Source organism: Camelus ferus, chromosome 5, assembly GCF_009834535.1.
Source record: "Camelus ferus isolate YT-003-E chromosome 5, BCGSAC_Cfer_1.0, whole genome shotgun sequence".
Taxonomy (NCBI): Eukaryota; Metazoa; Chordata; class Mammalia; order Artiodactyla; family Camelidae; genus Camelus; species Camelus ferus.
In genome coordinates, this window is record NC_045700.1 from 92727869 (window position 1) to 92755801 (window position 27933).

The 27933-nt window shown below is 55.3% G+C and overlaps 1 protein-coding gene across 2 annotated transcripts in view; it reads left to right on the plus strand.

The window, feature by feature from the left end:
* Positions 1 to 27933, plus strand: part of SH3BP4 (SH3 domain binding protein 4) — an 82431-nt gene that overhangs the window by 10629 nt on the left and 43869 nt on the right. Inside the window, exon 2 of one of the 2 annotated variants that reach the window (XM_032480544.1) lies at positions 25078 to 25153. The exons of the other annotated variant lie outside the window; for it this stretch is intronic. The gene's annotated coding sequence lies outside the window, so the exon portion shown is untranslated. The remainder of the gene's footprint in view (positions 1 to 25077; positions 25154 to 27933) is intronic. 2 annotated transcript variants of the gene reach the window in all.

Below are 27933 nucleotides of genomic sequence, written 5' to 3' on the forward strand. Positions count from 1 at the left end.
ATTGAGCAGGCACCCACAGCAGGGATTTGGGGACGCTGGTGGTTGGGCGAGTGCCAGGAACCACTGGCAGAGGTGCTGGCTTTCTGGGAGCGCATGGCGGGAATGTGAGAGGCAGGTGGCGGGAAGGGCAGGTCCTTCTGGGCTTCACTCGGCTTCGAACTTTTGTCTCAGGACACCGGGAAGACGATTATTGTGTGTGAGCCTGACTTGCAAGAGGCCAGCAAGGTGACCCCCGTCTGGGTCCCCTCCCTCCTCACAGCCCTGATCCCCTGCAGCCGCCTTGGGCTCCCCTCCTGGGGCTCCTGGGGCCACACGGGGTGCCTCGCCCTCCTGACCTACTGTGAGAGTTCTCATAGAGTCGTCCGATTGATTAAATGTCCACTGCGCGGTGGTAAGAGTTGTCTTTATCACCAAAAGGACACTTCAAAACTGAGCTGACTGTCGGATTATTTAAAGAGTCGTATTTTATATTCCAGGAAGGAAAAGATATTGATGAAGAAGTGATTTTCCAGGTAAAATAACATCAGAGGGACCCGGTGAGATAGATCAGAGCACCTGTCCCTGACCAGTTGCATCCCTGGCCGGCTCTGAGTGCGGCTGTCCCCCCCAGGGCACGGCTCCTGACAGCCCCCTTTGTGGCCCCACTGAGCTCCTGCAAAGTCGTGGCTCTGCTGGCCGTCCAGGGGATTTCTGTGTTTAACCCACGTTAACCTGGCTAATCCCGTGTCTACTTCCGGGGAAACTCCAGTCTAGCCGTCTTCTCCAGGAGGACAACCAGCTGTCCTCGGTGCACTCGGAGTGAGACCATGACTTTATCAAGGTTAAAAAGGACACAACTAAAAGCTGGAAAATGATGTCATAAACATCGCTTTTTTGTCTTTAGTCAAATTGTCAAGAAATTGGCTGCTTGCTAAATGGAGAGTCTGCTGATTGTTGTGGGAAGAAGTGGGGTTGTTTTGATGAGCAGGAAGACAGAGACCAGCAGTGGTTCCCGGGGGGAGCCTGGGGTGGACAGCCGCGAGTAGCAGGTGAGTGAGGCTTTCAGGACAAAGAGCTGCTTTTCGGCTTAGCAGATGATTGCAAATTAGGCATTATGGGAAAATCTTGAGCCTTTGTGACTTTGAATATGTCAGGCTGTTTGTGGTTGTCCTTTGCCTTCAGATTTTACTGCTGGGAATTGCAAACAGGCAGCTCTGTAGAGCCTGCAGACCAGGCTGGGAGAGAGTGTACAGAAGTAACAGTGGTTTGGGTGTGAGACCCGCCAACCCCCTCTGTTGTCTCTAACAAAACAAAGTGAACTGTAAATCTAAAATGTTTTGGGAAGAAAAGAGAAGAAATGGTAGTTAGTTTTTGTAAAGCACCTACAGGCAGTCCCTCGACTCTGTCTTACCCCTTATATATCAGGTCATCACAAAGCCTGCTGGGGTAGGTGGCCTTGTTCACATCTTACCGATGATGATGCATGAAACTGAAGCCAGGAGGATAATTAACGTGTCCATGGACAGAGCGAGAATATACCAAGGAGTCAACTGTTTCAGGCGGCGCTTATGCCTGGTCAGTAACTGGAGGGTAATTTGCCTGAAAACCTGAGTGCCAGTCTCCCACGTGTGGCTGCACCATTGTGGATATGTGGGCTTTGGGAGGAGGAGAATTAAGTGCGTTGAAAATGACACAGAACCTGATGTTGCCCCGGAGGGCGTTCATTCTTGAGCGCCTCTCAGGTCAGTGCTGCCCTGGAGTAAGTCACCTGGACCACACGCCACACGCCGCCCGCTTCCCGCCCCTGTGGTGCATGTCTGAGACACCGGCATCTTGTTTTTAATGTTATATCGACCTTTTCCCCACCCTACGTTTGAGGACGCCTATGCCTTGACTCTCTTACCTTCCTTTGAATTGTAAGGACTCTCAGAAAGTTCAGAATTAGTCCTTTTCACTGATGGCACATAGTGCTGATTCCGAATGAATCTGAACATTGTCTGGCAGAGAGGGCATAAATGCTCTGTTTAACTAAGCTAGCGTTGTACTTGGTAATAGAAATACTGAAAAATAGGTGACCCTACTTTGCTAACACACTGTGTCTCAGGAATGTGTGTCCCCTTTCTCCTTCGGGTTCTTGCCCGACGTTCTTGCGCTCCTGATGGCGGTTATAATCAGGACACCGGAAACATCTGCCTTGGGCCAATACCTTCAGCATTTTCCCTCCAAACTCTTCATCCTTCCATCCCATGACAGGAGGGACCCTCACCATGTCTGGATCACAGGAAAACTAAGGCGCCAAACGGGAAGGGGCTTGTCTGAACTGTGAGTGCAGAAGCCAGGATCTGTGTCCAGGCTGTCAGCCACACGGGAGGCCAGGTCTCCCTCAGGCAGGGAAATCCCAGGGCCAACAAGGTGCTTGTGGGAACCAGACCAGGGCGGCAGGGAAGGTGAAGTCTCAGGTGAGATGAGGATGGGCAGGTAACAGCCAGGTGGGTCATCTGAGGGGGGCGATTCCTGACCCCCAGCAGGAGCCAGGCAGGATGGGCAGGGGTGGGTCTCAGCCTCCTCCCCCCACCGCACCCTCACACTTGGTACACAGGCGAGCCCTCCTGCTGTGATGTGTGGCGCTGTGGCCCCGTCCTCTCCTGCCTCCATTTAAGCCATCATTCGTGAAGGTCCACACCCCATCAGGCACTGTGCCGGACACGGTCAAGGTGAACTAGAGTCCCGCATCCTCACGGCCCTGCGTGGTACGTGTCTTGGTGATAAATCTTTATGTCTGAGGAGCTTCTCCTCAAATATCTCTGAGTTGTGGTGCTTTTCTGAGTAGCTTCCATGTCCAGCTAAGAATCACTGCCAGGTCCCCACCTGCGGTGACGGTGCCCCTGGCTTTCCTGCCTGCCCGCCGCGGGGAAGCCCCACAGGCTGCCCTCCACCAAGTGAGGGCCGCCGCCCATCTGCCCACAGCTGGTGGAACGCAAGGTGGGCGGGGACCGTCCGGACCTCAGGTGGTCTTGGTGAGAACAGTGGTGCCTGAGGGAACGTTCCAGATCGTGCCTCTTCGGCCGCTTGAACTCAGGAGGGAGTATTTGGAAATAGCGACATCAGCAGAACCATCGGTGGTGGGGAGTAGGGGGTGTGCAGTTGTGTTTCCCTGATGGGGTGGCTCCAGAGAGTCCCCTGAGTGCCCAGAGCCAGGATGACCTCAAGGTGCTGTCCTTGTCACTTTTTTGAAGGCACCTCTTGTTTTCACTTAATTTAATTTAATTATTATTTTTTAATAGAAGTACTGGGGATTGAACCCAGGACCTTGTGCATACTATGCACATGCTTCACCACTGAGCTGCACCCTACTCCCCCTTGTTTTTATTTTAATATCCTCTTTAACCCAAAAGTTATTTTTTTAAGTATTTCATGTTTTTCTTTGTCTCTTTTCCTGTCTTTCCCTCCTCCTACTTCCTGGTGTTGCTGCTTCGGGGCCGGGGGGGGGGGTCCTCCCACACAGTCTTCTGTCCTGGGGAGTTTATTGGGGTTTCAGGAATGCTGCCAGCGTCCGCGGGCGTTCCTTGGGTACCCGCATGGCAATAGCGTTTCCTCCGGGACCTGGAGGCTGATTAGATCAGCTAGAATATACTCATTGGTTAATCACGTTTTAGGTCGTGCACCTGCCCGGTGTTCCGTGTGCTGCTCCGTCAGGTCCGGGGGCCGGGCTCCTGTTTCCCGATGGGACCGCGGTTTGTCATTTTCTCTGGATCCACACTGGTGTGTCCCCTTCTTACACAGCAGTCCTTCCAGCATAATTGGATCTTCTTATCGCTTCACCTGTCCTGTGTGCATTCAGTGTTTGTGGCCAGAATTGTACCCTTTTAGAGACTCCTGTATGTCACCCTCTCTGGGTCAGCTTAGATTTGTTCTGTGTGCTGTGTAGGGGACTCTTCTCACTGGGTTGGAGCCCCTTCCTGGACGTGTCATATTTGGTGTCGTAACTCACACGGCCGGTCTCATCACTGCCCTCTGGCAGAGTTTGCCTCATGTGCTGTCTTTGAGACCAATTGGGAAAGGCCAGGGGCCGTGGCTTTTGTTACCTTGAGTGAAAAGAGAGCGTTTCGGCTTGGTGGGTGTGGGAGTGCCTGCCGTGCTGGGACTCGGGTCTGCTGCGCCTGGGTTTCTCCTGGCTCCTCCCCTGCTGGCCCTCCTCCCAGGGTCCGCAAGCAGTTTTCCTTGTGTGTCGTTGCATCTGCGGCGCAGCATCCCTGAGCCTGCGTCCGCGACCCCGCATCCCTGAGCCTGCTTCCGCGACCCCGCATCCCTGAGCCTGCGTCCGCGACCCCGCATCCCTGAGCCTGCGTCCGTGACCCCGCATCCCTGAGCCTGCGTCCGCGGCACAGCATCCCTGAGCCTGCGTCCGCTGCGCAGCATCCCTGAGCCTGCATCCGCAGCGCTGCGCACTCTCTGTGGCCTGGGGTCTCTCATCAAATGGGGTTTGCAGCCTCGTGCAGGTGGTTTGATTTTGTAGGTGTAATGCTTCGATCTGGAGGTGACTGAGGTGCGGTCAGAGGTGTCTAGTCCCTTCTTTGTGTCCGGCAGGTGATGTCATGTGGACCGTGGGTTCCAGCAGGACGTTGGGGTGCTGGCCTCAGCTGTGCATGGTGCGGCCGTGCAACCGGCCTCTGCCTGGGAGGCCGCCACCTGCCCGTTCTTCCCGCTCGGTCATTCATTGATTCCCTCAGCAGACACGCCTGGCGGTTTCAGCGCGCTGGACACGTTTCAGTCATGACCTTTGCCCTTTTCCGAGAACTGAAAACACAATCTGAATGTGTTTCTTCCTGGCCTTCGGACTTCTGAGGCCATCCTGGTTTCACAGATAAGCCTGCACTTTTCAGCACGGCATCGGGGTCTGGCAGGCTGGCCTTTGAGCTTTGTATCTCCAGCCTGCCCTTTCCTGCACCCACAGCTGGTGCCTGAGATGCCGCGGTGATGCGAATGGACCCTCGTCCTCAAGCCTTAAGGCTGACTGTCTCCCTCTCTCTCTCTCTCTCTCACTCACACACACACACACACACACACTGTAACCCCTAATGTCTTCCTGTATTAGCTCAGCTACACTGATCAGAACAGTTGACATCCTGGCACTGAGGACTGGCCTGGATGGCATCCTTCCTTGGCTCCTGACTTAAGGGGATTCTTGGCAAGTCCCTGAACCTCGTCAGGGCTTCTCATTCTCCGAGCATCAGATTCACCCACGAGGGCTGCGGTTTTGCTCAGGCCCCTCCCCTGGGGTTGGTTGGCTTGGGGCTGGGGTCCCTGCATCCTTAATTTTAAAAGCACCCTAGGTGACTCTGCTCAGCTTGGAGTGACCCCACTGGAGCCCATGTCTTGAATGGTATTATCCCTGAGATGATGGTTTTTCAAAAATGTTGGTGTGCTTAGATCTCTTTCTTGTAAAAGTGCTTTTGTAACAATTCCAAATATTACCTACACCTGGAAAGTGGCAGGGGCGCTACTGTGCCCCCGGAGCAGGCGGCGACTCTGGCTTTTAGCCGCTCTCCTCGGGCGAGCCGGCCTCAAGCTCTCCGGCTGATTCCCCCGGGGTGTGGATTCTTCTGATGGCCTCTGTCCTATCACTTGGGGTTTCCGAGCCCATTTTCCCAAGTGGGGTTTAGCTATAGTTTCCTTCTTCATTTGTTAGCTTTGGGGACCAGGGTCGCCTTTTGCCTCGTAAAAGGGATTGGTGAAGGAATTATTTTTAACTGCTGTAGACCTGTCTTGTCGGGGACAAGACCCGGGCGGAAAGGCGGGAGATACGTGTTGCTGCAGGGCATTCCAGACACAAATTTCATTTACTACATGGAGAAAACAAAATAGGCTACTGTATATGGCCTCCCTCTCTTTTTAAGATTTTTATTTATTTTTAATTGTGATTTTAAAAAGCATAGTGTAAAATTTACAGTCTTAACTGTTTTTAGAAGTGTACAGTTGAAGACTGTACAGTGTATTCACATGGTTGTGCAACAGATCTTCAGAACTTTTTCATCTTGCAAAACCGAACCTTCCCCGTTAGACATCTCCCCGTCTCCCCTGCCCCTCCCTGCCCTGAGCACCTGGTAATCACCGGTCCCTCTTCTGTGTCTGTGAGTCTCACTGTTTCACACAGCTCAGAGAAGTGGAATTGTGTGTATAGTCTTTGTCTTGTTGTGACTGGTTATCTCACAATGTCCTCAAGGTCCATACATGTTGTAGCATGTGACCAAACTTCCTTCCGTTTTTTAAGGCTGAATAATATTCCATTGGATAAGTAGACTGTTACCGAACGCAAGTTCGTGTGCCCGCTGCACCGTGAGGCCAAACAAACTGAAACATTGGAGTTTGGAGCAGAGGAAGGTTGATGGCAGGGCCAAGCAAGGAGGACGGGGTGGCTTCTGCTCAAAAAAAACCCCAACTCCCTGAAGGGTTTCAGCAAAGCTCATTTAAAGGCCAGGTTAGGGAAGAGGGGGTCGCATGGTCTGTGATCAGCTCTTGTACAATCCTGATTGGTTGATGTTCAGGGAGCAAGGTGGTCAACACCATCAACCTAGGCTCCAGAAGGCCTGGGGGCCACGTGCTCTCCATCATCAAGTAGCCAATTTCTACTTTGGTGATGGTTTTTAAGACTGAAACATTATGCTGCACACCAGAAATTTTGACACAACGTTGTAACCTGACTATACTTAAATTTAAAAAGTAAAAAATAAACAAAAATAAAAAATAAAAAATTACGGTGTGAGGAAGGGGGGAAAAGTCACCTGACTGCTTGCAGCCCCGTTACAGTGAGACCAGTCACACAGAAGGGGGGTCATCCGTGCTCTCTCCTGACACCTGCTCTTTTCCCTCCGCGCTCGTGAGGAGCAGCGTTCCCTGGCCACATGGCTGTCGCCTATGCCGTCTAGCTCCCTGATGGCCTCCCTGGGACGGGTTGGAGCGCCAGCTCTGAGGAATCGTTTGCAGTCCTTTTCACTACCCTTCACTTAAACAGTCGACTGTGCGTTCTGGTTTCAGTGTTTCCCTCCCAGCCTTGCTGTCTGAGATGGCATTGCAGTGGCCTCCCTGGGCAGGAGACAGACCCGCAGAGGCAGCTTCCGCGCTCTGTTCCGAAATCCAGGCAGACCCCCGAGTTCTCAGGGACGCCTATTCCGCAGAGGCCCCGTCTGAGAGCGACGCCCGCTTCTGGGGGAGAGGTGCGCGTGACAGGCCCTCCCCAGCGGGGCGTGCCGCCCTCACCGCCTCAGCCCTGCGCTGCCCGAAGCCTCCGCTTCCCTTGCTGAGGCCTGGGCCGGGGGCCGTAGGTGGCACTGCCGCACGGAGGGCGAGCCAACTGCACAGTGTTTTCCTGGGTCTGGTTTGATAGGTGTGGTTTGGAGAGTTTGCCTGACCCTTCAAGAAGGTTCTCACTCGTCTCAGCGGGTCGGTCCTCACTGGTCTGGGGACAGTCGTCCTAAGATCCGTGACCGTCGTGATCTTGATATTTGCTGCCCCCAAGATGCACCGTGGGTGGGGTGGGTCGCCCCGTGGACACGCCGCCCTCGCTAACAATAAGATCCTAAAACGCAGCTCTGGGGCCATCAGGCCCACAGGGAGCCCAGAAGCTTCTGGAATCTTTAGCCTGACCTGGCGCTGAGGCTCCTGCCTCGTGATGGGCCGGCCTGCGGCTGCGGGGGGGCTGGACTCCCACGCTGCCTGGATCAGCCTCCTGAGCTCAGAGGAAAGGGGGGATTCCTGCCCACACAGCTCCCCGGCTTCTGTCTGCTCCCTCCCCCATTCACTGGCAGGTGTCGGGTGCGTTCTGGCCAATGGGTGGGAAGAGGGGGGAATGAGGTGCTGGTCGTGCACCCGTACTGGGGGCTGCATTCACCCTTCACCGCTCCAGCCTGCCGTCCATGACACTTGGCGCTTTGTGATGGGGATAATCATGAATCTTACCCGATTACAGGCGCGGATGGAGTGTGCCTGGCTCACGTCTCAGCCTGGCAGCGGCCCGGCCGGCCCAGCCAGCAGCTGCCTGGTGCCCGAGGGGTCGGGAAACAGGGAAGGCGGTGGCGGGGGTGCAGTGGAGTCCTCTGGTTTGGTGTGTGGCAGGAGTCGAACTAACCTGGTTGTGTCCGGCAGCTTCGTGTTGGAGAGCTCCTGGGGGCGGGGGTGGGGGGAAGGAGTTGATTTGGGATTGAGTTGTTTTCCAGGAATGCCGTCCTTCCGGCCTGTGAGTACTGGATGGGTGGGAGGCAGTGCTGAGCCCCCTGCCCACAGCGGCTGCCCCCTCTACCTTTCACAGTTGGAAGAACTTCCCCAGGGAAGTTCGGTCAGCTGCCCAGGCCACAGGGGCAGACTTCGACCCAGACTTCCAAGCCTGGGCCCCTTACATTCAGCACCTGGATCCCACCAGGTAACCAGCTTTCATCTACCCTTGCCTAGGGAGTCACACCTAATTCTCGAATCCTACCTGTGAAGCAGGCACTCTGAGCATCTTCATTCAGCATGTGGGGAAACTGAGGCTTCAAGCAATTTACCCAAACTTTGAGGGTCAAAAATGGAATGAAAGTAGTTTGACTTGCAACACCCCCCGCCAGCTGCTTCCCTATTTCTCTTCCAAAAAGAGCTAAGGGGGTGTGTTTCTTTCCTCCTGTCTCATTCTCTGGTATCCTCCAGCCCAGAGTTCCCAAGTCACATAGACGCTGACCTCTCTGAATTGATTGATGACCCCAGAGTGTGGGGTCCATGGCTGAGTTCCGTGTCAGGGACGTGGTGTGTCCTCTATGTTTGCCTGCATCTCCTAGGGTTAGGGGTCGGCTCTCACCCAGTAACCCCTCCAAAGGACACCCGCAGACTTGAGGGACCTCAGGTAACCCATCCATCCATGCAGGGAACCACCAGCTCACCTGGCCAGGTCTGCATAAGGGCCCGAGCAGGGCAGGTGATATCTGGGCCCTTCTCTTAGAAATGGCCTTTTTACAAATACAGGCCGGTTGTCACCGGTCCCAGCCTGTCAGGTTTTAACTTCCTGTTGATGTCAGCGCCAACGGAAAGGTCTGAGTCTGCAGCTCAAATCCTTAGGAGGGCAGAGGGCAGGGTGTGTGTGTGGCTGACGGGTCTTCGCCTGGAGCCGCCTGCAGCCCAGCCAGGCCTCCATCCTCCCAGGCTTGGGCTCAGTGCTTTTGCTTGTTTTGTGATAAATAGAGGAGCTTGTGTTTGTGCCCTTCTGACTGGCAGTGGGTGCAGGGAGACCTTCAGCAGAGGGGGAGGGAAGGGCCTGGAGAGGGGGTTATAGAGGCCAGGCCTGGGACCAAGGCCTGTTGGCAATAGTACGCACGCCGTTGTTACAGTGATGAGGGTGCCTCGCCCCTGCGGCCTCCCCCCCTCCCCCAGAGTCACAGCCCCAGGTTCAGCATGAAAAAAATACCATTCGCATCCCAGCATCCCAGCGGGGGGCCCTTAACCAAATACCTGCCTGGTCCCTGGTCCTGCTCAGGTCTGTCCAGGTCACCTAGGTAAGGTGTGTCGGGGGAACCGTCACAGCCCAGAGGTGCCGCAGGAGACAGGACTCAGTGTCGGGTGGTACCTGGATGGGATCCTGGAAGGGAAGAAGAACATTAGGGAGAAAGTAGGGAAATCAGAACAAAGAACTGCCTTTAGTTAATAATGACATCGCCATCAGTTCATTAATCGGACAAACGTGCCGAACGAAGGCGGGGTGTTAGTAATAGGGAGCTTCGGTGTTGTCGGCGTGCGGGAACTCCCTGGGGCATCTTTACAACTTTACGACGCATCTCAATCTAAAAGAGCTTGTTTCAGAAAAGAGACAGAACAGGCAGGGAGGCCAGTTCCAGGCGTGGCCCTCGGCTCCCGCGTCTGCACCGCGCAGTGACCACAGCCGTGTCCGGGTGGCCCCGGCACCCCCTGCCATGGAGAAGCCCAGGCTGCCACGCCTTTTCTGCCCAGCCCAGCACGGTACCCAGCCTCCTCCGGGTCAGGCTGTGGCCGGTCTGTGCCCGTCAGCATGCTCTTTGTTCTCTGCTGGACCAGACTTAATGGCGAGCTGCTCTCCCAGTCAGCGAGGAAGCTGGCTTCCAAGCACAAACAGGGGTCACCTGTGCCAGGTGAGCTGGAGAAAGGGAGAAGGGCGGCAGGGACAGTCTGCTGCATGAGGCTGGGCGTGGGGAGGTGGTGGCTGAGGGCCCCGCAGACCCTGTTAGGAGCTCCAGGGTTGACGCGTGGGAGATGGGGTGCGACTGAGATTGTCTCTCCTCTGAGGACGGCCGGTGAAGGTGTGCGCGGAGTACGCACCTGCCCCGAGCCCCTGCTCCTCTGGGAGCTCTGTGCAGGGAGTCGGGGCACAGGGAGCAAGGAAGGTCCCTGAGCACACACACACGCACACACATGCAGGCACGGGGCCCCGGCACCTGAGTTTGTAATGTTCTTAGGCCAGGAGACTTTCTACGGGCCCGGCTCCAGGACGGCATGTGGGCCGATGCCCGTGTCCACCTGGACCTGCCGTTGTCCAGCCCGGCGCCTCTCAGTCTTATGTGCCCAGGACTCGCCAGGGACGGGGGCATTTCTGACCCGCTCCCAGGCGGCGGGGAGGAGGCTGCTGGTGTGGGGACCGCGCTTTGGGGGGCAAAGGTTCAGTCTGGGCTGGTGGGGGCGACCTGGGGGGGGAGGCTTGTGATTCCCCTTGGGGAGACAGGACTGAAGTTTGTCAGGTGGACAGACCAGGAACTAAGCCTGAGAGTGGACGAAGGGACCAGATTCAGCTGGAAAGAGACAAGCGGGTGGCGATGGGAGGAGCAGGGGACGTGGCAGCCATCCGGGTGGCCTGTGTGTGTGCTTGGGGTTCATCACCCGAGAGTGACAACCGTGTGTGTTTACGTAGCGCCGCCTGCGGACCCACGGGTTCTCAGCAACTCACTCACATTGTTTACTCCCCACAGCAGCCCATGAGTTGGATGCCGTGTTTGTGCCTTTTTTAGAGATGAGGCCAGGTCTGCTCCCTGCTCAAGACCCTGCCGGTGGGAGGGGGCGGGAGCTGCACGTCTGGCCCCCGGAGTCTGCGCCGAGTCTGCGCTGAGCCCTGCCCCTGCAGCTGCTCAGGTGGGGTGTGGCGTTTCCCCGCCCATGTGTTCACACCGAGTGCATCAGACTGGAGCGTAGGGTCCCTGGGCTGGGTGAGCACCGGGGCCTGGGGACTCCTGGTAGGTGGACATAAAGCTGGGTGGCTGCTTTGGTGTTCTGACCCCACCAGGGGGCCTCTTCCCTGCTGTCTGGGCTTCCCAGAAGGTTCTCTCTTCGCCACACCTTGCTTCTCAAACTCAGGTGTGCAGATGTCATCCCCCACCCCGACTCACAGCACGTCTGAGTTTATACCATGACACTCCCCATCCATTCCCGCAGGAGATTCCTCCAGGTTCCTCACATGCTCAAGGTATGTTTGAGAAAACACATTTTCTGATCTTTCAGCCCTTCAGTGGGGTGGGCTGTGCACTTTGTGCTGGGGAGGTTTTCTAGAGAAGGCCTGATTTTGGGTTCTGACCATCCCCCGTCCCTCCTGTCTGCGGGGCAGGAGCCCAGGAGCAGGGTGGCTGCCTTGCCGTGCGTGGTCCAGGGGGGGTTTTCCTCCTGCTGCCAGAGGCAGTTTCATGTCCCTGGGATGATGTTTACATTTTGCATTCTTTGCGTTTCCTCGCTCCATCTGGAAGTGCTTCGTCACTCACTCATTCATTCAACAAGTATTTGAGAGCCTGCTGCGGCCGGGGGTGCAGAGGGTGGGCAAAGGGCAGGATCCCGGCTGACCGCTCCCTGCTGGTGGGCAGCGGGGACCAGATAGCCTCCCCTGCGCCCCACGCGCCCCAGGCCCAGCTGGCATGCACTCAGGCGCTGGTGCTCGTGGACCAGTGCCGCCCCAGGCGCTGAACTCTGGTTGGGCCCCTGCCCGGCTGCAAGCAGCAAGTCGGGCCCATCAGCCTGCGTAGAAAGTTCTTTTGTTCCCTGGTACTGGCATGGCTGAATCCATGCTGCAGCCAAACAGGATGTGGTCTGGGTGACTCCCAGCTTCCAGCCACCGAAGGTTCTTGTTTTCCGCTGCCTCGAGAGACAAGCCCCACAACCACAGGGCGCTTCGAGGCCCCGCGGGGGGACGCGCTGGACTGTTGGAGAGCCCAGCTCTGCAGCGTCTGTCAGGACCTGCACCTTTAATTGCGGGGGAGGGAGCGCGGGAAGAGGTGGGGCAACCTCTGAGAGTCAGGACCCAAGAGAAGACTTTCAGGTCAAGCTCCAGGCCTGCGAATCTGGTTTGGGAGGAGGAGTTCCAGGTGGGGCTGTGCTTCCAGGTCTCAGCTAGCCCGTTTCTGTGCAGAGCAGGGTGGACAGGAGGCTGCGGCATTGTCTGTGGCCCTGCACTGCTCATCCATGCTATTCCATGGGTGTCGGGGCCAAGCCACGTGGTCCCTAAATCTTGAATGGAAAAATAAACCTTGAAAATATTGGGGATGAGTGGTAAATCACAGGAAGAGTGAACACTCATGTAGACTGGTACAGCCTCTGCCCAGGCTAAGAAATGGGACTTTACCCTTGACTTTGAAGTCCCTATGCCCCTTTCCCATCCCAACGGCCCCTCGCCCTCCCGCTTCCAGATGTTTTGTCTAATACACCTGAAGCACGTAGGTATCCTCATCCTGAGTTTTGTGGTGGTTGTTTCCTTGCTGTCTGTAGTCAAACAGCATAGCCAACATTGTGTCTGTCAGCAACACTGTTTGTTTTTCACGTCTTTTCATGTGTATAAATAGAACAACGTGCTCTCTCTTTGTGGTTGGCCATCCCTCACATGGCCCCTGTGACCTCCCCTGCCACAGGCATTCACGTCCTTGTGTCCTCCTCCCCTAGATGTGGCTGGCTTAGCAGCCTGCTTCTAACTGATGGAATTTATCCAGAGTGAAGGGTGTTACTGCCAAGAACAAGGGGACATAAGATTATAATGTCTTCCTTGATAGCAGACTTTTTCTCTTGCTGGCTTTGATGAAACCAGCTGCCACATCGAGGGGCCCACATGGCGAGGAGCTGAGGCCCTCCGTCCGACAGCCAGCAAGGGACCAAGTGATGCCAATACGCCCACGAGTGTGGAAGGAGAGCCTTCCCCAGTCAAGTCTTTACTTGAGACCCCAGCCCTGGCTGCGGCGTTAGCTGGAGCCTGAAGCAGAGGGCCCAGCTGAGTCACACTGGGATTCCTGTTTGTGGTCTTTTGTTACCCAGCACTGGGTAACTGATACACATCCTTCCAGGAGTTCCATCTGGCTCTCATGGTCCTGAAGTCCACCTGTGTCTATGTGAACAGCTGCAACTCGCTGACGGTCTGGTTTTCCATGCACACTAATACTCAGTTTACTTACTCCTTCTACTCAGGGACCGTAGTGCTTTTCAGCCCTTTGCTGTTACAAACTGTGTTTGTAGCATGGTGTCCACGTGTCCATCTACAGGATGAATCTGGCCATAGCGTGTAGGGTGTCTCCTTCGCATCCCACAAGCCATGTTCCAGGTCACTCTTGTCCCTCCACATCTTCCCCCTCTCTGATGTTGTCTGACTGCTCATTTTGGGAGGAGGTCTGATGGACGTAAGAGGCTTTTTAACTTCGCTTTCTTGATTATTAACCATAAACCAATGTTGATTGGCTGCCCCAGTTTCTTCTGATCTGAAGGTCCTTTTCATGGTTTCTCCCATTTTTCTTACTGAATTGTAAGAGTTCTTTGAATTTTCTGAAAAATAAGCCTTTACTGGCTGCGAGCGTTGCAAATAGTGCCTCCCAGTCTACTTGCCCACACGGGCTTTAAAAATCCAACCAGGCATGTTCCAAATCCCGTCCCAGGGGGCTAATTTGCAGAACTATTTTCAAGGCGTTCCCAGTTCTGGCCCGCGTGTCCTCGTCTTGGGCCAAGGCATCCTGCCTGGGAGATTAGCTCCTGCTTATTGTAATCATTGGTCTGCCTTCCTGGGGCGAGTCTGCTCGCTTTCTGTCCCCCCGACTTACATCACCCTCTGGTCTGGGAGTGCTTTCCTGCTCAAATAGCTCATTTCAGTCTCTCAGTCATTTTGGAGAAAATCAGTGAGTCCACACTGGACCCGGGGCTCAGGGCGTACCCCTGCCAGCCCTCAGTTCTAAATCTGCATTCAATTGAGGACCCTGGAGGTGGTTGCATCCTCAAGGAATGTGGGTCTGGGGAGCGCAGCCGGTGGGGCTCAGAGCACTTGCATTCCTGGAGAAAGTTAAAATTAGACAAAGCAGCTCCACTTCCTGCCATTCAGCCGCAGTGGGCTGGTGTTTGTTTGCACAAGGATTCTTCTGGTAACAGCCTGTAGTCGGTTTCTGGTGGAATGTGAGGTGAAGTCATGATTTTCAGGATGGAGGTGAGCTGTTTCCATGGCGATCTTTGTTGCTGGAATCCCTGCCTTGTTTGTGAATTCTTGTCGAATGGAAAAATATTGAAACAACTCCTTTTTATAGCTAGCAAGGAAGATTTTGTTTTTTTGAGAAGCTCTTTAATGAGAAGTTGATGCCAGAGAATTTACCTGTTGGTCAGTGAACTCTGGAGGGAGAGAGGTGACCCCCCCACCCAGCGGCTTGGCTCCCGATTGCCCGCCTCCTCCCCGGGAGGTCACCTCCCACCTGTCCCCTTGAAGCTGGACTCTTGGGAAGCCCCCTCTGACTGGAACAGCCCGGGGGCCAGGGCCACCCTCGCCCCACCCCCAGGGGGGCCAGGTTTAGCCAATAAAAATGCATGACACCCTAGTTCATTGGATATCCTTACGCTAATACAGGTGTTTGTTGTGTATCTGAAATTCAGATTTAACTGAGTGCTCTGGATTTTACCTGGAGACCCTAACACCCATCTCCCCCTGGGGATGCTGTGTGGTCCGTGGTCTCCATCTCACGGTGCCTGGGTCTCTCCCGGGAGGAGGGGCGTCGCCTGCTCTTGGCCGGCTGCTCACACCTGTGGCTTCTCGAGATTTCTCCACTCTTGTGTTTGGACCCTTCCTCGTGCCGGTGCTGGGTCAGCTGCTCCCCCCGCTGTGGTACGACTGGTCGCCACGCAGTCATGGGTGGTGCTGTGCCCATTTTATGGATGGAGAGTGTGCTGGAGGGCTGACACCTGCCCAGCGGCTCAGAGCTCGTAAACCTCAGCGTCTCCCGCTCCGCCCCACGGAGCCCGGAAGCTGGAGGGCACTGGAGAGAGGTAGCGTCTTCCTCCCTGGAGAACTGAGTGCTCGTCGGAGGCTCACGCGCAGGGAGCAGGAGGCATCACCAGCTCGCCCGGCCGGCCTGCCTGGAAGTGCCGCCCCTTAGTGGGGTCGGGGGGAGGCGGTGTCGCTGAGACCTGGAGTCGCAGGGCGCTGCGGGGGCCGTGGTCGAGCACAGGGCCTTGAAGCAGGTGGCGGGATGCTTTTGGAGGAGTTTTAGGGCGGTCAGCCAACTCAGCCAGAGTGAAGGGAATTGGCAGTGGAGGCTGGAGGCGGGATGGGGCCAAACTGGGGACAGCCTTGAGCCGGGACAGGGAAGCCTGGCCCCCCAGGGGGGCTGGTGGTGGAGGGGAGAGGGGTGCTTTGTGTTTGTGAGCAGAGGAATACTGTCTGAAGGTGAGGACGGTGGAGAGCTGCAGCTGGGCCTGGCTGGGAGACCCTTGATCATATACTCCAAAACCGGGCTGCAGATGCCAGGTACCTGGGGGACTTCCTTCATGTTCAGACATTAGAGCATCTTACCGGGTCCTCGGTGCAGCAGGTGCAGGGGCTGGGACGCAGCACTGAGCGACACAGGTGGGTTCCCACCCCATGGACCATATAGGTTAGCTTGTTTAAGATACAAAGGCTGATTCCTGGAGGGGATTCTAGTGCAGTTTCCTGAGTGTTCCAGGTGGTTCCAGGTGTCCAGGGTGAAGTCCTTGCCTTCCTGGAGCTTGTACTCTAGTGCAAGAGAAAGGAAATAAACAGATGGTAGACGGAGATTGTTGGGGTGATCCCTGAGGCCAGGTGCGGGGTTGGCATAAAAGCTGTGCTGTTTCTAGGAGGGTGTGTGGTAAGCTGAAGCATGGCCCCCAGAGAGAGTCACGTGCCAGACCTGTGAACGTTACTTTATATGACAAAAAGTGTGCTTTGCATGTCTGATTAATTGAAGGATCATGAGGGGGAACAATTACCCTGGAGATTTGGGATGGGCCCTAAATGTCATGGAGTGACAAGTGTCACTTTAAGAGAAAGGCAAAGGGAGATGTGACTGCAGAGGATGTCATCCTCTGTCCACATGGTGATGGAGACAGAGACGAGGGTGGTGGGCTTTGCAGATGGAAGAAGGGGCCACAAGCCAGGAATCCAAGGGGCTGGTAGGATGCTGGAAGGTGGAAAACACAGGGACATGGATTCTCCCTTTAGAGCCTCCAGAAGGAACCAGACCTGGCGGTACCTTGACTTTAGGCTGGTGAAACTGGATTCAGATTTCTGGCCTCCTGACTGTAAGAATAAATTTTTTATTTTAGTTTTTTTTTTCAGGGGAGAGGGGGCTGGAGGTAATTAGGTTTATTTATTTAATTATTTTTTGAGTTAATTTTTTTCAAATTGAAGTACAGTCCATTACAATGTGTTGGTTTCTACAGCATAATGCCCCAATATATATACATATACATACACACACACACACACACATATATTTGATTATTTTTTAACAGAGTTACTGGGGATTGAACCCAGGGCCTCATGCATTCTAAGCACACACTGTACCGCTTGAGTTATACCCTCCCCTTCAAGAATAAATTGGTTTCAAGCCACCAAATTTGGGGCAGTTTGTTACAGCAGCCATGGGAAAGTCACACAGAAATCAGGGGTTTGAGGAGGGGACATTTGAGCCGAGCCCCAGATATAAGTGACTGGAGGTAGTCGAGCTTCCAGAAGGTGGTGGGGAGGGGGGCTTCCCTGCTGATGTGTGGGCTGGGACCACGGGGCCTGAACCCGGATCCAGGCCCCGCTTAGGGTCAGGGACTCCTTGGGAACCATGAGCTCCGATGGCCTCCGGCTTGGACTGCATGTGTTTTTAATATAAGGATGTTGGGGGGGGTGTCAATGCCCTTTGCTTTTTTCCGGATGTGGCTGAATATAAGTGTATCTTGTTAATGGAACGAAGTCCCTCCTGGGCTTTCTAAATTGGAGTCTCTAACAGCACAAAACAGCCCAGCGGCTCTGCCCAGAGCCGACAGGAATGAGCGCTGCTGTGACTCAGCCGTGCCTGTGTCTCGGCTAGAAGACCCAGTGGTCCGGTGCCAGTCTGACATTTGCGTTTGGTCTCGTTTAGGACTCCTGGAGGCAGAGCCTGAGGCCAGGACTTGGGGGCTGGTATTCTGGGGAGAGATGGTCTCTAGAAGCAGGAGTGGGGCCCGGGGAGGGGGAGATGAGGAAGTTGGGAAGCAAGTGCAGGGGCAGTTACTGAGCTCACAGTCACTGTGACGGCTGGGGCGCTTCTGTGCTGGGGGGCCCTCCCCGGGAATCATGAGACTGTGCCTGATAATTGTCCCTCTGGAGGACGGGGGCTGGGACACAGACCCAGGGCTGCCCTGGGGAGTGTGTCCCTGCAGGCTGAGCGAGGGTGGGAGCTTGGGGGCCTGTGATGAGGGCTGCACCCACCCATGTGGAGAGTATCTTGACAGCACAGTGAGGGGGCAACCGATTATACAGAGACCCAGTACAGCGTGGCCTTCACAAAACCCAGACTTGACTGTTCCCATGGGTCCTGGGAAAGGCAGACATTTCAGCCCCTTCCAGCAAGAGCCCCTTCCCCCAAGGTCTGTCTTCATAACTGTCAGCCATCAGTGTGGCAGGAGGTGTTCAGAAGATCGTGGGAGAAAGCTGAGATGTGCGGGGACTGATGGGAGCACGGAGGTAACACGCTCCTCCCTTGCAGAGGGGCTTCTGACCCCTGTGGTAGCATCCTCTTGGTACCTGTCGGAGCCCGCCCAGCCCAGGTGGTACCTTCCCCGTCTGGGAGCTCTCTCTCCGTCCTGTCCTGCACTCACACCAGCAGCCTTGTCTTGGCGTCTTCCGTCTCCAGCCTTGTCTGGTGGTTAGGGACCTGCTCTCTCACTTCCATTCTAAGGGGCAGGACCCATGTGTTCTATTTATCTTGGTCTCTCTGTAGCTTGCAAAGAACAGAGCCTGAGTGAGCATTTGTGAGATGACAGAGTGACCTGTTGACCCTAACCTCAGGTCCCACAAAACCAAATGAGCACCAGCCAGGAGAGCTTGACCTGTGTTTAGCTGTGTTAACCTTTCACGCCTAATTGGTGGTTGCTTCTGACAAAGGTAAGGGTAAGTGCATACCTCGAGCAGGCCCTAGGTGGAAGGACTAATTTAGTCATAGGGATGCAGATGGCTCTGTTGGGGAGGGAGGGGTGGGGGACAGAACCTACATTTCATGTCCCAAATTACTCCCTGGACTGGGGTGTTCTGACCAGGACCTGATTCCACACTTGTTCACTTGTTTCAGCCTGTAGTTTGGAGCCAGAGGATCAGAGGGAAATGACCCGTTGGAGCCGCGCCCTTTGCTCATCCTTGCTGGGGGGGGGGGGTCATCCAGTTCTATGTCCACCAATGCAGACATCTCCCAAAATGCACACCCGCCCATTGGATTGGTTTCTTTAAGTTTACATTTAAAAAAACAAACAAACAAAAACAGGTAAAAAAATTTTTGAAGGTTGCATTTTTTTTAAACATCTTATTAAAAAAAGTAGGACATTACCCTGCATTTCTGGATAACATGTTGTGAAGAGATCTCCCGATGAAGAGATTTGGAAACTGAGAATTCATTTTGGGGAAATAAATAAAAATACAGAGCGCTCCCCTTACAGTGTGATTCAGGTCTCAGGCTTCAGAAGATGCTTGTTGCCGCGATTCTGTTTCTGCCCCAGTCTCTCCATGTCTTTGAGGATCTGGCTTGTGATCGGAAAGTGGGGGGTGGTCTGTGATACACAACAGATGAGCAGATTGCAAATCATTGAAAGTAATACTTACACAGGAAGCATCCCGCCCTTTCTCCAGCAGCTTGGCCAGGCTTTCTGAACTGAATGTTGCAGCCAGTCCAACAGCGAGGCGGGCGGAGGCCCCAGCCCGCGTTGTGAAGGTGAATGGGGAAGGGGCCTCCTGAGGGCCCTGGTCGGGGGAGTCAGGCCCGGAAGGGGATTGGGCTCAGCTGGAAAGGCCCGCTTGGGTAGCTCCAGCTGCACTGCCCCTGCTCCTGCCTCCTTCACTGTTGCTAAGCTGAGAGGTTGCCGGGGTGAAGGGTTGACCCCCAGGCAGGAGGATCCAGGAGGTCAGAGGGCAGGTGGTCCTAATCTGTGGCGGGTCTGTCTGAGGTCAGGGAGGAGCAGGCAAAAAAGAGGAAAGCATATACCCTGGCGTGGAGCGGAGAGCCCTGGTTTACGCTGGAGGACATCGAGGCCCGGGGCAAATTGGGTCATTTAGCGAAGTCCGTCAGGCCAGGAGAGGGAAGAGCTGAAATGGGGACCCACGGGATCGACTGGGGAGCATCTCAGAGGCCCCCATTTCCTTCTGCCTCCCCCTACGCGGCAGCTCCCACACCCGGTGCCCTGGCTGGTACTGGCCCCGTTTATTCCCGGGAAGAGGCGACAGGTCAGAATCAGAAACCTCAGGAAAGCTCTCCTCCATCAGCTTTGAAGTGGAGGTTGTTAAGACATTGGCCTTAGACTTCCAGCCCCGCTGGGAGCCCAGAATTGTGACCCAGCTCAGATTGTAAAACTCCCTAAGTAATTGGTCAGCGAGTGGAAAAAGTTAGTCGAAGCCTGAAAGAATCAGAACTTCTTTTTAATGGGAAAAGCCAGTGTCCTCGGACCTTCCGGCCCTCCTGACGTCGGGCGGAGGTCCTTCTGCGTGTGGGCTTGACGGCTGTGTCTGGCATGGACCACGCCTGGTGCACCCTCCTGGTTTCAGGCTTAAATTCAAGCAACAGCACACAAAGCCCAGTGAAGCAGTCTGAGTCCAGTCTGAGTCTGAAGTTTTATTATTTTTTATTATTTTTTTCCTAAACGTTTGACGTGGTTTAGTTTGCCGGCCTTTGTTTAAGTGATTCCCTTTTATCGAGTCTTTGATGAAATATTCAACGTGACTCGTCCTGGAAGCTGCTCGCCGCACAGAATAATTTGTGGAATAATTAAATCCATAAAAATGTCCGTAGCCAGGCCCACCAGCTCCATCTAGTAGGAGCAGAAGCCCAGAGGAGGAAGAGAAAGCAGCCTTCTGGCCACAGGTGTGGGCGTCCACGCATCCAGCAGAGCGTGAGCACGGGTAACCCAGCGCCCCTTCCTCACGCACAGACGGAAGCCTCCACCCTCTGCCTTGCTCTGCTGGGGAGGCAGGACGTTCAGAAGCACCGGCCACACACAGTGAAGCAAAGCAGCGCCTGGGTACCGCGTCAGGCACCGGGTAGGAGCCCACAGACGTGCAGGGTGAGAGGGTGGATGATGTGCAGGCGAAACCACTGGGGGCGTCTGGTTTGTGTGTCTCCATAACCCCTTTCTGGTGCTTCATATTCAAAATAGCATCAATCCAGGGGAGAGGAAAGGGTCTTCCTTACCACATGGTCAACAAATTATGAAACGTTATGAAATTTTAGGAGAGGGTAGGTGACTGCCCTCTCTGTTCCGTGTAAGAAAATTTCGCCCCGTAAGGCAGGTGAGATTTCAGACACGTTCACTCAGCCACATCACCCACCACACACCTAAATACTGTTTCAGTGAACAGTTTTACTAGTGCTTACTTTCTTAGCGCTGAATCCGAAGGTCAGTCTGCAGAAGGGTGATGTTTCTCAGCTTTGTAAATCGGTTGCCTTGTAAGTTTCTTCTGTAAACGATGAAAAAACAAGGGTGAAGTTCGCGGCTGGGTGATGGGACCTCGGTCTGCCCTGAGCGTCATTTGCAAAGGGACCAATCGATCGTGCCGACCCACGCTGGGGGACCGATGGTATGCATTTCAGCTTTGTGGCCCGTCAGGTGTCCGGGGCGGCCCCTCTATGTCGCCTCTGCATGAAAGAACCATAGACAAAACGTAAAGGAACCGGTGTGGCTGTGTTCAGTCGAACTGTATTCCCGGACACCACAATCTGAGCTTCATACAATTTTGATGTTTGTTTCTCCAGCTACTGAAAAATACTCTGTGTTCATGAGCAGAGACAGGCGGCGGGCGGGCCTTGGCTCTGCTTTGCGCTTTAGCGCTGCCGCTTGGTGCTTTCCAGGTACGGTTTTCAGGTTTGGTGGGGCAAGGATGGGAGGAACCGATTCCTGCCGGGGGAGGTTCCGGTCTAGATACTGGCAGATGCCGGATGTAAGGGATGCTTAGGCCGCTGGAGCCATACGTGTCCATCGTGATGGTTGGGAACCTAAGAACAGGCCTAGAAGTTCTCCAGCTTCCCCAAAGCCACCCCGGAATCACTCCTCCGCCAGCCCTGAGGAGCTGTGCTGGGCGTACGCGAGGACAGGGCCGGCAGGCACCTGCTGAGGCTCCGGAAATGAAGCCCGAAGGTTTGGGTGTCCGGGGAGGTTCGGCCCCGCAGCCTGGACACCTCCTGTCTTGTGGGGCTAACGCAGGCTGACCCGAGGTCCAGGCGGATGACGGTTCACAGAGCGTTTCTGAATCCGTCCCTTTCATGGCAGCTCCGGAGATGGGAGAATTCCTTCCCCCGTTTTGCAGATGGGGTGTGTTGGTTTGCTAGGCGGTCATAACAGGCCCGCAGGTTGGGTTCTTAAACAACAGAAATTTATCGTCTCCCAGTTCTGAAGGCTGGACATCTAAGATCGGGTATCCGCAGGATTGGTTCCTTCTGAGACTGTGAGAGAGAAGCTGTTCCAGACCCCTCCCCTGCTTCTGTGCTCTGCTAGCCTCCCTTGGCGTTCTGTAACTCTTAGAAGCGTCACCCTGACTCCATCCTTCATCTTCCTGTGTGTGCACCTGCCTCCAGGTTTCCCCCTTGTAGCGACACCACTGATACTGGACTTGGATTCACCCTACGACCTCATCCTAACTTGATTACCTCTATAAAGACCTGATCTCCAAACAAGGTCATGTTCTGGGAAACTGGGGCCTCAACATATGAATGGGAGGGAGGACAGGTCCATCTGTCACACAGGGGAGGTGCTGTAAAGAATAGCTGAGTGTCTTTGGGGGGCCGTCCTGGGATGAGAATTGAGGGCGAGGTTGTCATCTCTGTCTTTGAATGAATAGAGTTGCCTGCCTGGGTTTCATGCGCCTCTTATTGGCCAAGATTGTGGGCTGTTGACAGAACAGCCGCTAAGTGATGCATAAAGGCGACATGTGTGCTGTTCCCACTGGACTCTACTCGTGTCTCCACTGGAGTCTCATTTGGAGGCTCTGGAAGACAACAGAATTTTCCCAGCTCTGCTCTTTGACAGCTCTGTAGCTCTTGGAGATTTCCCCCAAACTTTGGCTAAGAAAAACGTGGATGTGTATGGACATTTAATAGAAAATTCAGGGAATTAGGCATCTTTTAGGCTCCAGGGCTTTGTGCTAACTTGATCCACACACACTAAGTCATATGTCTTCTTTTGGGACCATCAGAACGGATGGGCCCACTGGTTCACAGTGACTCCTTCCCTTGGTTGAAAGACCACGCCCCCTCCTCTTAGGAAAGCTGGTCTTTGTGCAGAAACCCAGGGCTTCCAGAGAGGTAGAGCATGGACCTGGTCCTGTCCACCTACCCCTCACCCCGACCCTGGACCTTACGGGCACGGCCATTCACAGCCTGAGCTGTGAACACAGGTCCACGTGTGCATCTGTCCCCGCCCACAGCCCACCACAGCAGCGATGTCGGCCTGTAAGGGCTGTGCATTTCCCCGTGACCCCTGTCCAGGGAACCCCCCAGGGATCCGTGGGAGGGAAAGCCGCTCAGCTTCAGGGCTGCGGGCTGGAAGCAAAGCTCCCCACCTACAGAGCCCACTGGAGTAAGCAACAGAAAAGGCCAGTGGCCTGCAAGGCCCATTCCTAAAATGCTGAGTGACCTGGCACCTAAGGATACGGTGAAGAAGGGTGTCATGAGTGGACTGTGAGGAGGAACATACCTCTCTCTTCTTAAAGGCTCAGCGGGTGAGCAGTCTGCTGTTCCTCATCACGAACCATTCTTCTGCGTCTGGGAGGTGGGCTTCAGGGTGGGAGATAATGCAGGCGCAGGCGGCCGGGGCTGCTGGCCACATGGAGATGCTGTCTCCAGGGAGGCTCCACGGCCTTACCAGCCCCTGACCCCTCCTCACCCTCCTCGAAGGATCTGCAGAGGGATCCGTGCGAAGGTAAGAAGCTCAACAGTGTTGGCACCTGGTCGGAATGTAGGTTAGCAAGTCCCACTCCCCGGGGCTGGGGTCTGCAAAGGGAAGGAGACACCCAAGTTCTTAGCTAGGCTGGGATAGTGACTTAACTTTTTTTTTAAATTAAAAAAATGCATATTCTACTCAGCACAGAACGCGCTGGAAAGTTTAGAGAAGCCCAAAGCAGCAGGAAAACACCGTAAACCCAGTTCTGAGAGGCCACCTCTGCGGTATTTCACTGCCCCAGGCCTTTTCAGAACCTTCCCCCCTTAATACGATGAGGTTCTCATTTGTTCTGTCTTGACAGAACCTTTGGGGGACCGCGAGCCCTCCGATGAACACCCCGAGTTCCTGGGACCCACGAGCAGCAGTGTGGATGCACCCAAAATCCACGTGCTGGGTGGACGGACAGCGGCCTTCGCTTCCCGGGGCCTGAACATCCCCTCAGCGCCCCGCCGTGTCTCATCTTCTCAGGATCTGAATCTTTCCTGTCACATTCGAATCTATTTCCCCAGGTTGTTGCCTTTTTGGCAGCATTTATTGGTTTCAGGGGAGTTTCCCTTCTGCCTCTGTGGCTTCATACACTGCTGGGACGCTTAGATTGGCCTCTCCCTCGGGAGCAGCAGTCCACACACTGGGTTTTCTCTCTCCTGTCGGTTGACTTCCTTCCGGGCCTCCTCTCCCTCCCTCGGCCCGCCTCTGTGCGTCTGGACTTCATCGCACTGTGGGAGCCCCCAGGGAACGGCATCCCAAGCCCAGCTGGCTGTCCCAGTGTCTCGGGGAGCAGCTCTTTCCTCTTGGGCCATGTGAGCCGTTCAGGGGGATGAGGGTCTGTTCCCGGCTGTCTGTTCCGGGAGAGGGTGTTGATTTAGGCAAAGTGTCCGGGATGAAATTTCCACCCCCATTTCACAACGCGACGAGGTTCAGGGCTCCCGTAAAGCCGCGGGCAGCTCCAGTCCTCCCGTCCAGGTCAGCCTGGCGCGGATGCTGACAGGGCCGTCACGCGGCCGTGGTATCTTCAGTCTCTGGCCATCACCATCCTTGTTTAAGGGATCTGTCAGACGCCTTAGTAACCGCCTCTCGAGTGGCTGGCGACTGGGGAGGCCAGGCGTCTGGAATGCGTCTTTGGGGTTTTAGCTGATGAGGTTATTCTATTCTGATGAGCTCTCACTGCCAGACTTTGCAGCCAAGTCGCCGCAGGTGAGGGAAGATGACACAGCACTGGGGGGGGGGGGGAGCAAATAAGGCCTTTGTGCCCCGCGGGGCTTCCAGAAACCAGCTCTGACGCGGGTCGCCGTGCAGGTTTGCTGGGGCGCACTCTTGGGTCAGCCCCCCTTGGAAGGGCCGGGTGGGCAGAGGGAAGCCCTCGGAGACCTCACAGGCACTGGCCCTGGGCCAGCCCTTCCCACTTCTCGGGGCGGGGAGGGACTTCCTTTTACCCCTGCATGGGCGACGCGGCCGTGACCTGGGGGAGGGCCTCTTTCCAGGAGGCAGTTGTAGGAAGGGCCTTTCTGCCGGCCGCGCTGGGACGGGGAGGGGTCTACGGGGCCTGGGGGCCACATTGTAGCTTCCACCGCCGTCCTTATCTTCTAGATAAATGCAGTTTGGAACATACTTTGCTCTGGGGTGGAAGAGCTGTCCGGGGAAAGACGGAAATGAGTTCTCCAGCTGCACAGGACTCTGAGTCTTAGTCCCATTTCCCCTTCTGTCTTGTAGCACCCCCCTTCTCCGGACAGAAGGCCGGGTCCTGGGACTTGTCCTCTGACGTCGGGGAGCTGGGGGCCTGTTGCAGGTAAGAAACACAGACGGGGCAATTGGATGAGTAGCGGGACCGAGGCCTGCTGAGCAGAGGGGCTGTGTCATGACTGAGGGGACCAACCTGTGTCAGGTGACGGCCCCATGTGCTCTGCAGGGCCACTCAGGAGGGAGGAAGAAGTCGCTTCTCGTGACCCTCCTTGGCCTCTCTCGGCACCACACCATCTCCCTCCCGGCCCCGTCTTCACATCCTCGTCAGCTTCGAGTGTCCCCACACGTGAAGGGCAGATGTCACTGGTGTGCCTGGCACCGGTGAGTTCCCAGAACAGTCCCTCATTTCCGTTTACCTGTGTGACTTCCCTCTTTGTGGCCACCGGTGGAATGTTCTTGCTCTCCCCAGAAACCAGCTGGGCAGCTTGTCTGTCCTCCGCCCTGAAGGCTGTGGGACAGAGCCCAGGTTGGCTGTCCTGTGGTGTCTGCACAAAGGAGTTATTATTAAAACGAAAGAGGTTTTGAGTTTCCCAAACAATGGCCTCTGGTGTGAGATGCCCTGCCCTTGGAGAGTCTCTCTGGTAGGGGTGTGTCCTTGGAAGGAACACAGTGGCAGAAGGTGTTCAGAGGAAGCGTTAGCCAGTGTCCAGGAAGAGCTGGAGGCATTCAGCCTCCCCTGCAGAAGGGAGAGCGAGTGGTGGCCTGGCAGAATGTTCTAGGATGTTTTCAGGACCTTTTTTTATTTCCAGCCGAAGGAGATAATTGATTGAGTGACTGATTGATTGATTTAATGGAGGTACTGGGGTTAAACCCAAGATCTCATGCATGCTAAGCACACGCTCTGTCACTAGGGCTGTGCCCATCCCCAGTTCGGGTTGTCCTTGAAATCACGCACATCTTCTCCTCAGATGGGGGAAGATGATCCGGATTTTGTTACAGCGTTCTCCACTCCCCACCTTTCCTATCACATCTCTTGTTCTCCTGATATCAGCACAAACTTCTGGACAGAAAGAATGCTTTGGGATGTCTGCCTGGGACAACCTGGGCGCTTTTAATCGCGCTGTGAGGAATTTAGGAGTGTTCTGGTCTCAGAGTCAGTCCTCACCCCGCTGAGGTCTTAGAGACTTAAAATGCCTCTGCCCTGGAAGGGGCCGCCAGCAGCCCTGGCCCTGCAGGCTGCGGTCTGTCTGGGTTGCGGTGAACGCAGGGGAAGCCAGGCAGATTCCTAGCATTCTTTCGGACTGGCATGGGCCGGAATGCTGGGGTTTCTGAAATCAAACAGCAAGTGTACAGCTTGGTCCTCCTCTGTGGATAAACCCAGCGGACACCAGTGGTGGTGTGACATGGCTCCCCATCTGACCCCCACCTGACCCCACCTCTGGGTTTGAATTTGGGGTTCAGCTTGGCCAGTTCAGGCCCCCTCCTGAGCAAGGCAGGAGGTCAGTGGGGGGTGGGGCTGCCTGGGACCCCGCTCCAGCTCCAGCAGGTCCCTGGGTGTCACTTATATGGCTTACTTTTTCTGGCACTGTGCCAGCATTCCCGGGGCAGCAGGACCTCTGGGCAAAGGAAACCGGAGGGTTGAGATGAGTCAGAACAGTGCCCGCAGTCCCCACCTTGTCCTTAAGGGCTCCGGGTAGCCTGGAGAGGGAGGTGCTCCTTTGCTGACATGCCTTTGGGGGACGTTTAGGGGCGGGGACCTGCATCTCTCAGCATTTAAAGAGACCAGCCCCTGGCTGTGGCCAAGATGGGAACTTGACACATTTGGCCGATTTTTGTGGGGTTTTTTTCCCTCCAGAAACATAAATGCGTTGTTTTCCCTCTGCTTCTTAACGTTCAAGATACGATTTGTCTCAAGTTCACTGTGAGGCAGAGCTTGTGCGGGCTTCCGTTCCTGTGCCTTCTGCGGGCGCCTGTGTTGTGTCTGCACGTGACCCCATCAGCGCGGGGCGGTTCTTAACCTGTTCCTGAGCCTGCCATTCTCACCGCCGCCGGAAAGAGTTCATTCAAGTGCCCAGGGGTGTTGCTGGTGGGCCAGGGGAGGGAGCGGAAATGATGCCCAGCGCTAGTTCTCTGTGAGGCCAGTGTGGACCACCAGAGTGACCGGCAAGAGGCAGATGTGGCCCGGCAGCCCCCTGGGGTGCGTGCCAACCAAGGACGGAGCTCAGCGGTGGGGGGAGGGGGGGCCAGGGCCCCGAGGCCGAGGCTGGTTCCCACGGGCTGCCGACGGCCCTGGAGGCTGGCGCGAGCTCCAGCCTCGGGGCCCCACGCCCTGCGTGTTGTACCTCTCAGCCCGCGGACACTCCATACGCCTTGCCCATGTTACGGACGAGAAATGGGGCTCAGAGTACCTCGTTCAGGTTCAAGTTCAGAGGGTTATAAATAAGCCTGTGTGCATGTTTCCTTGCTGCCTCCCCTTACCTGGCGCCTGGGAGGGCACATGAGCTACGTGGGCAGGTATCCCCAAGTCCAGCTCCGGCCAATAGAAGTCAGTTTTGAGCCACAAACATGAGCCATGTAGGTAATTTTTTAGAGTAAAACTCAAGAAGTGAGATTAAATCTTTTTCTCTTAGAACTATAGATTTACTTAAAACAAGGACACTGTTAAGGAATGAGCTGAATGACCTTCAGGGATGGGGCCATCCAGCGGCCCGGCCTCGTCCACTCTGCACTCTGGAACGGGGACGGACTCTGGCCGGGCGCCCTCGGCCTGGACCACGTGGATAATCACGGACAAATTCTTGCTTTTCAAGGGTTACTTTTTAGGCTGAGGATCTCCGTTTTTTCCCATTGTGCAGGTTTTTTGGCTTTGTTTCTGGTTGAGCATTC